Consider the following 12,845-nt stretch of genomic DNA (forward strand, 5'->3'; position numbering starts at 1 on the left):
CAGAATAAAAACGTTGTAGTAACACAACATCACCTGTCAGCGCCATCATTCATTCGTGACACCTAATCAAAGTAATTAAAACATGCACATATTATGACGATTTCAAAATTTGCATAATCATAATCAAAGTAACAACACATCTGTCAAATACATAACACCACATGTAAGAAATTTCAAATTGTCTCAAAAGCAACCATTACAAGCCCATTCAGGGCCACACATGGCACGCAGGCCGGAAACAACCTATCACACATGGCTGGAGCCAGCACCTCCAGCAGCATCATCGCCATCTTCTCCCAAGGCCTTTTTCAACAAAGCTACCCCATTCGCTTTGAGAGCCAACTTCCCAGAAGCCCGAACAACAGCTAAATCAAGCGTCGAGAACTCTTTTCGCTTCGCAGCATAAGTAGCATCACAATCCTCTTTATACAGCTCGAAGTGAAAATCCTTCTCATTGTTCACCGCCGCAAGCTTACCTTCAGCATACCCAAACTTGCGTCCACTATTATACCCGGCCTTACCCAGTTCAAACATATAGCGCGCAAGTTCATCAGAATGTAAGATACGATCAGCAAGCTGCATGAGAACGAGACCGAATAAGAACAAGAATACGCAAACACAAAAACAAAATGAGAAAACCAAAAACATTACCAAAGGAACGCCGCGGGAAAGCAACCACCTACTATCAGCTGAGGCCTCCTCAGCAAGAAGCTCAGAAGCTCGACACTCAGCCGCCTTCTCATCAAGAAGGCGCTGAACAGTTTCACACTCCGCAGCCTTCTCCTGCGCAAGAAGCTCTAGCTTATCGATCCGCGCAATGTTTTCTTTTTCTTTCTTCTCCGCAGCAAGACGCGCCTGATGAGCCTCATCCGCAAGGGCCGTCTTCTCACCAGACAGCCGCACAATAGCATCACGCTGCGACTGCATCTCCGCGTTCGTACGAGCACATGCCGACTCCCAATCCTTTTGCTTTTGCTCATTCAACTGTTTCTGCTCTTCGAGTTTCTGCTCAGCATCCGCAACTCGCCATTGCAAACCTTTTTGCTCTGTGTTAAATTTTTCTCTCTCTTCAGAAAACGCCTTCTTAGCCTCTTCAAACTCCAGAGTTTCTTCTCCCATAGATCGCCATTCGCGAAGAATCTCCTGAGAAGTGGCAAAGAAGTTAACCCCAGCCCTAACATGATCATCTAAAAGAGCAAAGCGGCTGCGGTTTTTCTGAAACATTCTCTCTGCAGGCGGAAGAGACAAAGAGAAAAACTCATGACAGTTCTGCAAGTCAGTCATTCGAGAGCCCTGAGTAAGGCTCCAACGGGGGACGTGAGGCATATCATCACAAGCTGGGTTACCCCAAGAATCATCAGGATTTTGTTCAAAGTACGAGTCCCGCACGGCGCCAGATGTGGCCCCACCACCACCAGGAGGACGTTTCGTGTAAATGGTTTGTTGCGGAGTAGTCTCACTAGACTCCATCTCCACTTCAACACCTTTACCCTTATCAACTCCAGCAACATCACCTCCGGCACCGTCGCCTCCACCAGCATCACCACCAACATCACCACCAGCAGCGTCACCTCCCTCAAATATACCTTCAAACCCTTCCCCACCCTTCACAGTCACATCAACATCATCTCGAGGAGGGGTCAAGCCAACAGTCCTCGAAGGAGGAGAGGTAGGTGGAGTAATCTGAGAAATATCCACCGGCCGCGGCTTCTTGCTAGTCTTAGATTCTGCCATAAGACAACAATTAAAGAACAATCCAAGGAAAGATACAACAAACATACAATGAAGGAAAATTACCAGGAAGAGGAGCAGAGGCAGCCCATATCTCCTCCAACAAGTTCCCGCGACCCCCACTAAACACGCCCAAATCAATCTCAGACTCTGAGGGCGCTGGGGGGACCTTTTTGTGAAGCTTTGCCTTCTTAGCAGCAAAAACAGCAGCAGCCTGCTCACCAAGGCGACGTTTGTGATCATCAAGAGCCTTCTTCTCATATGCTCAGTCAAAGTGGCCTTATCGTCAGGATCCGACCCCTGACGCACCTCCCCAGGGCCTAGGCCAGACAACGTATCAAACACTACCACATAATCTAGATAAGGAAGAGTAGAAGGTTGCTTACGAGAAGATCCAGCAGCTCCGCCCTCCTTCTTCTCTTCCCTTCTTACAGATTTCTCCGTCCTTGCCCTCTTCCTCGTCTCCAACTGGGCAGACGGATCAACAGATGCCTCCGCATCGTCATCATCCTCAGCAAACCCATGTACCGGCTCAGCAACACCACCAGGCGCGGTACCTGCACGCGCGGAATGAGATATTAGATCTTCAACATCCCGGTCAGAACTTCCACTAGAAAGGATAACGACTTCCTCTCGACCAGAGTCGACCAAGTCATCCTCATCATCCTCACCAAGAACTTCATTCGCGTATCTACTCAAACTAGCATCGGTAGGATGCAGAAAACGGTCTCGTATTTGCTCCAACCACATTGGATTCCCATCGGCCTGAATAGCTTCAACCATGGCACCCGCTGATTTTGGGTCCAAGGCATTCAACAAACTATAACCAACTGCAAGGTGGAAACAAAAATAAGGACACATAATAAGCATAAAGGGAAATAATCAAGTGATGAGACATGAAAGAACAATACATTTGCCCTTATGGCTATACGCAGGCTGACCCAGCGGATGTTTGGGAACCCACAACAAACTCATCCCTGCACCAACCAAAGCCATCTCATCCAGTTGAGAAATAGCCGTCGGTTTCGCAGTTATCTTCTTAAACCAGTCTTGTTCACCATAGTTGGGAAGAACATCCACCCTAGGGATCCCTTGACTCACTTGCCGATATGACATATCCGCCGGAATCACACCTCGGCGGATATAAAAAAACTTCTGCTTCCAATCATGAATGCCCTTTATCGGAAGAGAACACACCTGAGCAACTCCCATCCTAGCCTGAAAAGAGTAGAACCCACTGGTATATGAAACGCTGTAGATAGCGTTGAACATCTCAAACGTGGGCTCAACACGGTAAGACCTGCAGACAAACTCGAAATGGGTAATCCGAGGGAGCCCAATCGCATTTATCTGAGAAATATGGAGCCCATAACCATTCAAAACAGCAACAGTGAACTTTGTAATAGGCAACCTAAAATTGCCTTCCCGGAAATAAGCAGCATACAACGTGATAAAACCCGGAGGGGCATCCAATGCAGTGGATCCAGAGGGAGGATAACGAGCTCCCCACTCAGGACGGAAGTTATGCCCCCTCACAAGCATCTGGAATTCATCCTCCTTCCAGTTAATCACAGCCTGGTCAGGACCAGGAGGCGCTCTACTCCTATGTTTCCTTTTCTTTTGAGTAGGATTCTTATCAGCCATGATAAAAGTCAAGAAGAAGATGACTTGAAAAGGTGAAAGATAGAACAAAGGGGAAGAAGATAGAGAGAAATCGCACTTAGAATTCGAAAGTGAGGGAAGAAAGAGATAACCGCCCCATATTTATACCCATCGCATTTAATGCGATGGGTAGTGGACCGTCAGGGAACAGAAAAAGCGCCCAATAGATGACTGACACGTCACAGGAGAGAGAAGACGTCGGCTCGTTTTTCGGGAAGCATGGGCAACAGGGTCTGCTGATGTGACAGAAAGTCACTGCAAAAGCAACTGTTCGCCTCCGAAAAGACAGGGACGTCAGACGGTCACACCAAACACTTCCCCATAACCACCAAACTTCCAACAGAAGGAAGCACAAGAGAGCCAAAACCCATGCGGCATGCGTCCATTTGGCTCACTTTTTTCAAAGGGGCCAAAACCCATGCGGCATGCGTCCATTTGGCTCACTTTTTCAAGAGAGTCAAAACCCATGCGGCATGCGTCCATTTGGCTCACTTTTTTTCAAAGGACCAAAACCCATGCGGCATGCGTCCATTTGGCTCATTATTTTCAAAGAGCTAAAACCCATGCGGCATGCGTCCATTTGGCTCATTTTTTTTCAAAAGAGCTAAAACCCATGCGGCATGCGTCCATTTGGCTCATTTTTTTTCAAAGGACCAAAACCCATGCGGCATGCGTCCATTTGGCTCACTTTTTTCAAAGGGGCCAAAACCCATGCGGCATGCGTCCATTTGGCTCACTTTTTTCAAAGGGCCAAAACCCATGCGGCATGCGTCTATTTGGCTCACTTTTTCAGAAGGACAAAACCCATGCGGCATGCGTCCATTTGGCCCACTTTTTCAGAGAGCCAATAACCAGACGGCACGCGCCCACTTGGCTCACTTTATATTCACCAACTTCAACGCGATGCATAGAAACCACAACTCTCATAAGTCCAGAATCCCTCCTAGACGATCAACTCAACTAGAAGGCACACTGGACTGGGGGGGCCTTGAAGAGGTATGGTCCTAATTCCCTGCCTACATGGCAGGGACCACACCACTTTTTGTGCACACAAGGCACCCATGTCACCAGAACCTTCTAGAAGCTTCCAGAAGACATCTAGGCGGTTCATAGCTGGCATCAAAGATGCTTTGCCCAACATAAAGGACAACACGTGTCACCATTGAGAGAAGGCCACATAGGCCTGCGACAATCCAGGGAGCAGGTCTGACGTGACCAGTACGAGGTACCCAGCGCAAGCGAATAGAAGGACGCCACGTGTACCACTACACCCTTCACGACAGAGCAGACCAAGAGGATATTCCCCTTGGTCGGACAGCTGGCGCACACCTACAGCTGGCACAGCTGCTTCCTCCTTCTTCACCATCCGGCTATAAATAGGACCCTTCATCATTCAGGTTAAGGATCTTGGCTCTCTTTACTCACTCTATACACACACTGTTTTATTCATCTCAGAGCAGTACTTATTCTCACGCCGGAGCCTGGTTAAGAGGGAAAACCCCTTTCTCCCTCTTAACGAGACTGACGGTGCTACTGTTTTGCAGATCCCAGGCCTTTGATACGAGCAAGAGAAGAGGTTGAACCCCATAAGTGAAACGACCCTCTTGGTTATCCTTGTGCTAACCATTGTTTCAACAATGTCTAACTTTGGTCCTGATACAAGGTTCCGAGTTACCTCAGGAACATATAAGGTATCATAAAGTTTAATACATAAACCAGTTTTCATAACTAATTGTAATGTTCCAATGGCCTTCACTTCTAATTCTCGATCATCCCCAACCTTAAGCGTTCTTTGGTTTCTTTCCAGCTTCCGGATTGAAAGGAATCCCTGAGTAGAATTGGTAACATGAACCATAGAACCAGAATCAAACCACCAAGAATTAGCAGGAACACTTAAATTATAGGACTCAAGTATCATAAAATAATCGTTACCTTTCTTAGCCAGCCACTCCTTAAAGTCAGGGCATTCCTTCTACATGTGTCCTGTCTTTTTACAGAACTTGCAGCGGATACTGCCTAAGGAGTTCTTAGAGCTGGAAGGTGTACTTGTATTAGAGTTGGGATTAGGCCTTTGGACTTTTGAAGCATCCTTCCTATGATAATTGTTCTTCCTTTTCTTAGAGTTGGAGGTGGTGAAGTTGGCAACATCAGTAGTGCGATCCATCCTCATGCGCTCTTCCTCCTGTACGCACATGGCGACCAGCTCACTCATCGTCCATTTTTCCTTCTGAGTGTTGTAGTTGATCTTAAATGCTTCAAAGGATGAAGGAAGCGAAGTAATGATGAAATGAACAAGGAAACCATCACTGATTTCCATTTCCAGCCCCTTTAGCTTATTGGCCTTGTCATTCATCATCATGATGTGCTCGCGAATGCCACTCCTCCCATCATACTTAGTTGTCACCAGCTTGAGAATAAGAGTACTAGCGTGCGCCTTAGACGTCCCTTTGAACTGCGCCTCCACATGTTCCAAGTAGGTTTTAGCATCTTCAGAATCAGGAATAGCTCCCCTAATTGCATTGCTTATGGACTGCTTCATAAACATGAGAGACATGCGGTTACACCTAGTCCAGTTTTCATGAGTTAACTGCTCAGCAGCAGTACTTTGAGTGGTAAGGTCCGCTGGCTTTTTCTCTCTTAGAGCATAATCAAAATCAAGCAAGCCGAGAGTAAGCATGAGAGCATCCTTCCATGCAGCAAAGTTATCACCAGTCAAAGGTGGAATCCCGCAGTTGGGTGCTGATAGTGGAAATAAGATGAGCAAGTTATGATACTAAGGAAGAAATCCTAATGTGATCTAAGGGCACGTTAAACTGAGGCAGGCAAAATAATGACCATTTTACATAATGAAGCTGTGATAATGTCTATTACTAACATCAAAATAATAGACTTAACTAAAAATTCTACTTAAACGAAGACAAAACAGCTTTGGCCAGAAGTGTAATCATTTAAGCATATGTGCAAAGTGGTTGTAACAAATCAGCTTTGGCCAGAAATTGAAACAATCACTTTAGTTATGCACTTGCTAAGTATGCCATCTATGAAAGAATTAAATCAGCTTTGGCCAGATATTAAAACATTCATGCTTATGATGCACACTTAGCATAGCTTTCGTAATACTTGAATGATAAGTAGATGTATCAAGTCAGCTTTGGCCAGAAATGATATATCAAAAGCTCATTCAAGTTAAGCTATTCTGGTTTTGCAAAAACATTATCTGATTCTGATTTGTTAACTAAGTAAATTACAAAACCATTTTTCTTTAGTTCACATTTAAACAGCCTAAAATAATGAGGTTTCGAGTCGCAACCACGGTCTCGAGTTATGACGTTATGGTTGCGAGTCGCAACTACGGTCTCGAGTAATGACGTTATGGTTGCGAGTCGCAACTACGGTCTCGAGTAATGACGTTATGATTGCGAGTCGCAACCTGATGATCTCGAAACTTCCTGTTACAGCTGTTAATTGTGATATCATAACCGAAAATTCGAAATTAAGGGATTATGGGATATTATTTCCTGTTTTAAAGTGATCTAATTTTATCAACATATTTCGAAAATAATAACTGTTTATCTAATAACAGTTTCGAATAAAAATTAGATCAAACATGGAAAAAACACCCATTAATCCTAAATCATTCCAAAACATAACAGAATATTTCGAATTTTCTCAAGAACATGATGAACCCTAATCATAAAAAATAAAATTCTGGAACCCGAAACCTGAAACTTTTAAGACTTCTGAACAGATTTCGGTTGTAAAACATAAACCCAGGTAAAAATCGGTGAACATACAATTAATTCTTTTTCCCGAAAACAAAGATCTCGAGTCGATGTTCATGACTCGAAACGGCTGTTAAGTTCATAAGGTTTCAAAATTCCGTTTTCCAAGTTTCAATCCCAGAATTATGGATACGAAAACAGAACCGACTAATCAACATATGCTCTGATACCACATGTTGGTTCAGTTCTGTTTGTGCATGAAGGAAAACAATATAAATCATACCTGTCACAGCAGATAGTGCAGAGGAGAATCCTGTGAGGGAGTTCGACATGCCTGTCATCTTGATCTGGTTCCTCCTTAGGGTGCTGACTGATGATGGGGACTTAGAAACCGAAAAGGGTATCGGTTAGGATAGGAGGTTTCGTGATGATGTTATGGCTAATGGGGTGGTGTAATTGTGTAACTGAGTAACCCCTAAACCTCCACATAACTCTCCTTATATAAGCACCCAGGAGGAAACCTAATTAGTTACTAAGGGTAATATGGTCCATCAACAATTACCAACTAATTAAATAATAGGTTCTAATATATTTTGATCTCTATAATGTAAATGATTATGATGGCTATAGATTAAATATTAATACGTAATATATTTAATCTTACACGAGCTTGTTTTGACTTTCATTGAATCGATTGGAACTAGTTTTAAACCGATGTGGTTCGGCCCAAAAGCCAGTTTTGTGCACCTCTAAATACAAAGTCATTATTAATGCGCGCCTATAATGTGTATAAATGGAACAAAATAGCATGGTTTGTTTATTGTTAATTATTTTTTGGATTTTTACGTATTTCCCACTCCTAAGTCTCCTTATTACCTATTTCCTCAAACCATAAAATCAATTACATATTTCCCTTTTTTTTAAAAAAATTACCCAATTACCCTCACATAAGTTTTTTTATATAAACAACTTATGTTTTCGATAGTGGTTCATAGCATCTCAGTTTTTTCACACTGGAGTTCTCAAGATGTCTTACCATTGTGAATTGTGATAAGATTAATGATATTTTTCCTATCTCATATCAAATACTTAAATCTTCAAACACTAACACAAACGAAGCTTTGGATCAAAACCTCTAACGCAATCTTGATTATTTTACACGTAAAAATATACAGGGAGTTAGATAGTGTTTTAGATTGTAGTGTTTAACGAAGGGCTTTGGGCCTTATAATTTTAAAGGCTTTAAAAAATTAGTTGTGAATGTGAACTTCATGTTTATATATCTTTTTCAGGAGTGTGAAATAAGAATTTATGGATTAATTTGAAGAATTGATTATGAAAGTTCTATTAAATGATTTGTATCATATTATTGTTTTCGCTTTCAATATGTCTTTACATTGACACTCGTATGACTTTGATGATTTGAATGAAGAGGTTGCAAGTGTGGTTAGAGATAAGTTGAAATCCGATGGGTATGACTCAATTAAAGACTTCACAAGTAGAAGAATTGGGATAATACTTCATAATCTGGGTAAATATGTAATTGATTTTACATATTAGAATGGGGAAATATGTAAATATTCATTTAATAAGTCATTAAGAGTAAAATAGTCATAAATAAGAGTCATTTAAGTGAAAAGCGGAAATATGTAATATATATGAGTTAGGGAGGGCAAATATGTAATTGATTTTATGGTTTGGGGAAATACGTAATAAGGAGGCTTAGGAGGGGGAAATATGTAAAAATCCCATTATTTTTTATACAATTAACATGTGACGATCATGGAAGCATGTTAGATAGTGTCATTCAGCGTTAAGAGAGTGAAAGTATGTATGTGTATGAATTATTAGAGTTAAGAGAGTGAAAGTAAAGTGAGAGAGGTTTGCGATTGATCATATAAACTAGGACCAAAAGTATAGCAAACATCAATCAAACAAACGGATCCATGGATAAGTTAGGACCAGTGTAGGGGGAGGGGAAAACCCAAACCGGTAAGAACTGGTCCGTGTAGGTTCCAAACCAGGCCGGGTAGAGCCTGTTCTGAATACCGGTTTTGATTTTAAAAAAATAATCTTGTAATTTTATATTTTTATACAAAATAAACACAGATCAAATTTCTTATAATTTTCACTAAGGTAGTCTTTGTTTTTCTAAAAAAATCTGTGTATGCTCTTCAGTCTGCGTCGTGCAGACCATGCTCTGCGCAGACATTGTCATCTGCAGACTTTGTTTTTTCGAAGATGTTTCATTAAAAAAATCAGCGCGAACTCTTATTAATGCAGACTTGACTAAGCCACTTTTAAGATCTTCTAAAGTCTGCAGAGGGTTAAACACCACCACCGTCCACCACCCCTGTCCACCACTAGGGGTGCAAACGAGCCGAGCGGCTCGCGAGCTACTCGAGATCGGCTCGAGAAAAAACTCGAAACGAGTCGAGCCTTATCGAGCCCGAGCCGAGCTTGAGCCTCAAAACAAAGCTCGTGTGTTCATCGAGCCCGAGCTCGAGCCTCACATGTGAAGCTAGTTAGGCTTGTCGAGCCTTAGTGTAAACGAGTCGAGCCGAGCTTATTTAAACTTGTTTACAAGCCGACCTCGAACCTAAAAATAAGCTTATTTAGTAAATGAGCCCGAGCTTTACTTATCGAGCTCGCAAGCCTAAAAAGTCTATTATTTATATTATTTTTGTTTTATATACTAATTAATAGATAATAAACGAGCCGAGCTCGAGCTTGATAAAATACAAACGAGCCGAGCTCGAGCTTTGAAAACAAAGCTCGAATCGAGCCAAGCTCGAGCCCGAGCTCTCATAAGTTAATCGAGCTCGAGCTTGCCCGAGCTCGGGCTCGGCTCGGCTCGTTTGCACCCCTATTCACCACCCACCACCACCGTTCATCACCACCACCATCGTCTACCACCACGGTCCACCACCACTACCGTCCGTACGTCACCACTCACCACCAGTTAATTTTAGAAGTCTACATACTGTTGGATCAGTTCTGTTTAAATGTAATGGAAAACATGAATAATACCTGTTACAACAGACAGGCCAGCAGAGAATCCAGTCAGAGATGCAGCCATTGAGTTCGACATGATTGTCAGGATGATCTGGTTCCTCCTTAGGGTGTAAGTTATGATGGTGATGAAACCGAAATTAGGGTAGTTTCGGTTTAGGGAGAGAGTCACGAATTTGATGTTAATGAGGGTTTGTGATTGTGTAATGTGTGTAACCCTTTAACTCTCTAATAAGCCCCTTATTTATACACCCAAGAGGAAACCCAATTAGTTAATAAGGGTAATATGGTCCATCAACAATTACCAACTAATTATTAATAGGTTATTAATATATTTTGATCTAATATAATATAAATGATTATATAGGCTACAAGATTAAATATTATATATTACTAATATATTTAATCTCACATTCTTCCACTTAGCCAAGTAATCATTTATCATGAGTATTAGGTAAGCCTGGCCAGGAGTTAACACTCATTTTAGCTTTAAACCAAGAACTATAGCAGAGAAATACAGCCGTTGAATCATCATTCGACTCAGGACCCCCATTAATCATACTATAGCCTCAATTTAAAACCTAATAGTTACGATCAAAATATGTATAAGCCCTTTAGCGTCTGATTTGTATTTATATTTGTCTATATGTCATTACACCGGCAGAACATATGTTAGAGACATACAAAATCAAACTGAGGAAATTTTATTAATTAAAACATAAGCTAGTACAATATGCCATTAAATAAGGTCTTTAGTAAGTCCCATATTCGTTACATGTTCTTCGTAAACTTTAGGTGGGAGACCTTTAGTCATCGGATCCGCTAGCATATCTTTAGTACTAATATACTCAATACAAAGATTATTTTCCTCAACTCGTTCACGTACGAACAAGTATTTTGTATCGAGATATAAACCAGCTCCAGTCGAACTGTTACTGTTCGAGAAACTAACGGCAGCTGAGTTATCACAGTAAAGCTTCAATGGTCTAGAAATGGAATTAACGATTTTGAGTCCAGTGATCAGATTTCTAAGCAACATTCCATGACAGGTTGCGTTGTAAACAGCAATGTATTCTGCCATCATTGTGGAAGTTGTAGTTAACTGTTGTTTATGACTCTTCCATGAGATAGGTCCGCCTGCTAACATAAAGATGTAGCCCGAAGTGGATTTCTTGTCATCTTTGCATTTTGCAAAGTCAGAATCAGAATAACCTACCACTTCTAAGTGATTACTTCTTCTATAAGTCAGTTTATAGTCTTTCGTCCCTTGCAGATATCTGAGGACCTTCTTAGCTGCTTTCCAGTGATCTAGGCCAGGATTAGTCTGATAACGGCCTAGCATTCCAGCAATATAAGCAATATCTGGGCGAGTACAGACTTGAGCATACATCAGGCTCCCGACTACTGACGCGTAAGGTATCTGGCTCATTTGCTCCTTTTCAACCTCTGTTGTCGGACACTGGAATGAACCGAAAACATCTCCCTTAACTACTGGAGCGACGGAGGGTTTGCATTGTTGCATGTTGTAACGTGTAAGGACACGATCTATGTAAGTCTTTTGAGACAATCCTAAGATCCCTTTGTGTCTATCTCGGTGAATTTCGATGCCAATGACGTAAGAAGCATCTCCGAGATCCTTCATGTCGAAGTTATGCGAGAGTAACCGCTTCGACTCATGCAACATGTCTAAACTATTACTTGCCAATAGAATATCATCTACGTAAAGGACAAGTATAGTAAAATTACTCCCACTCATCTTGAGGTAGGTGCATTGATCCACTTGATTCTTCATAAAACCTTGCCTCTTCATGACTTCATCAAACTTGAGATACCATTGACGTGATGCTTGTTTTAACCCATAAATGGATTTCTTCAACTTACAGACTAGATGCTCCTGACCTTCAGGTTTAAAGCCTTCAGGTTGTTTCATGTAAACATCTTCGTCTAAGTCTCCGTTAAGGAAAGCAGTTTTGACGTCCATCTGATGTAGCTCTAAATCAAAATGAGCTACTAGGGCCATAACGATCCTTAATGAATCTTTACGAGAGACAGGTGAAAACGTCTCTTGATAATTAATTCTCTCTTTCTGAGTGTAGCCCTTTGCAACCAATCTCGCTTTGTAGCGTTCAACTTTCCCATTCGGATCCAGTTTTGTTTTGAACACCCATTTACAACCTACAGGTTTGACACCGTTGGGTAATTCTACCAAATCCCAAACGTCATTTTTCTTCATGGATTCAAGCTCATCAATCATTGCTTTATTCCATTCAGAAGACTGATCACTGCTAATGGCTTCATTATAAGAGATATGATCATTGAGCTTTCCAGCATCCATTTCAGTCAGGTAGGTAACGTAATCATCCCAATTAGTAGGCCGTTTCTGCCTAGATGACCTCCTGAGCTGATTTTCGGGTTCAGCGTTGTCTTGGTTTTGAGCGTTTGATGTGCCTTCGTTATGAGATATGATGGGTTCTGGTTGTGGAGATGGAGTTTGTACAGTGGCTTCAGGTGCAGTTGCATGGGGTACAAGAGGAGTAAACGGAGTAATGGTAAGCGACGAGTCTCCCCCCCCCCCCCCGCGTCTTGTACTTCTTGCAATTCTTCGTAAGGGTTGGTACTGCTCCCACTGACCTTGAAATCCTCCAGGAACGCAGCACGCTTGGTTTCAACAATACGGGTGACATGGGAAGGACAATAGAAACGATAACCCTTTGAATG

Source organism: Helianthus annuus, chromosome 4 (assembly GCF_002127325.2).
Source record: "Helianthus annuus cultivar XRQ/B chromosome 4, HanXRQr2.0-SUNRISE, whole genome shotgun sequence".
NCBI lineage: Eukaryota > Viridiplantae > Streptophyta > Magnoliopsida > Asterales > Asteraceae > Helianthus > Helianthus annuus.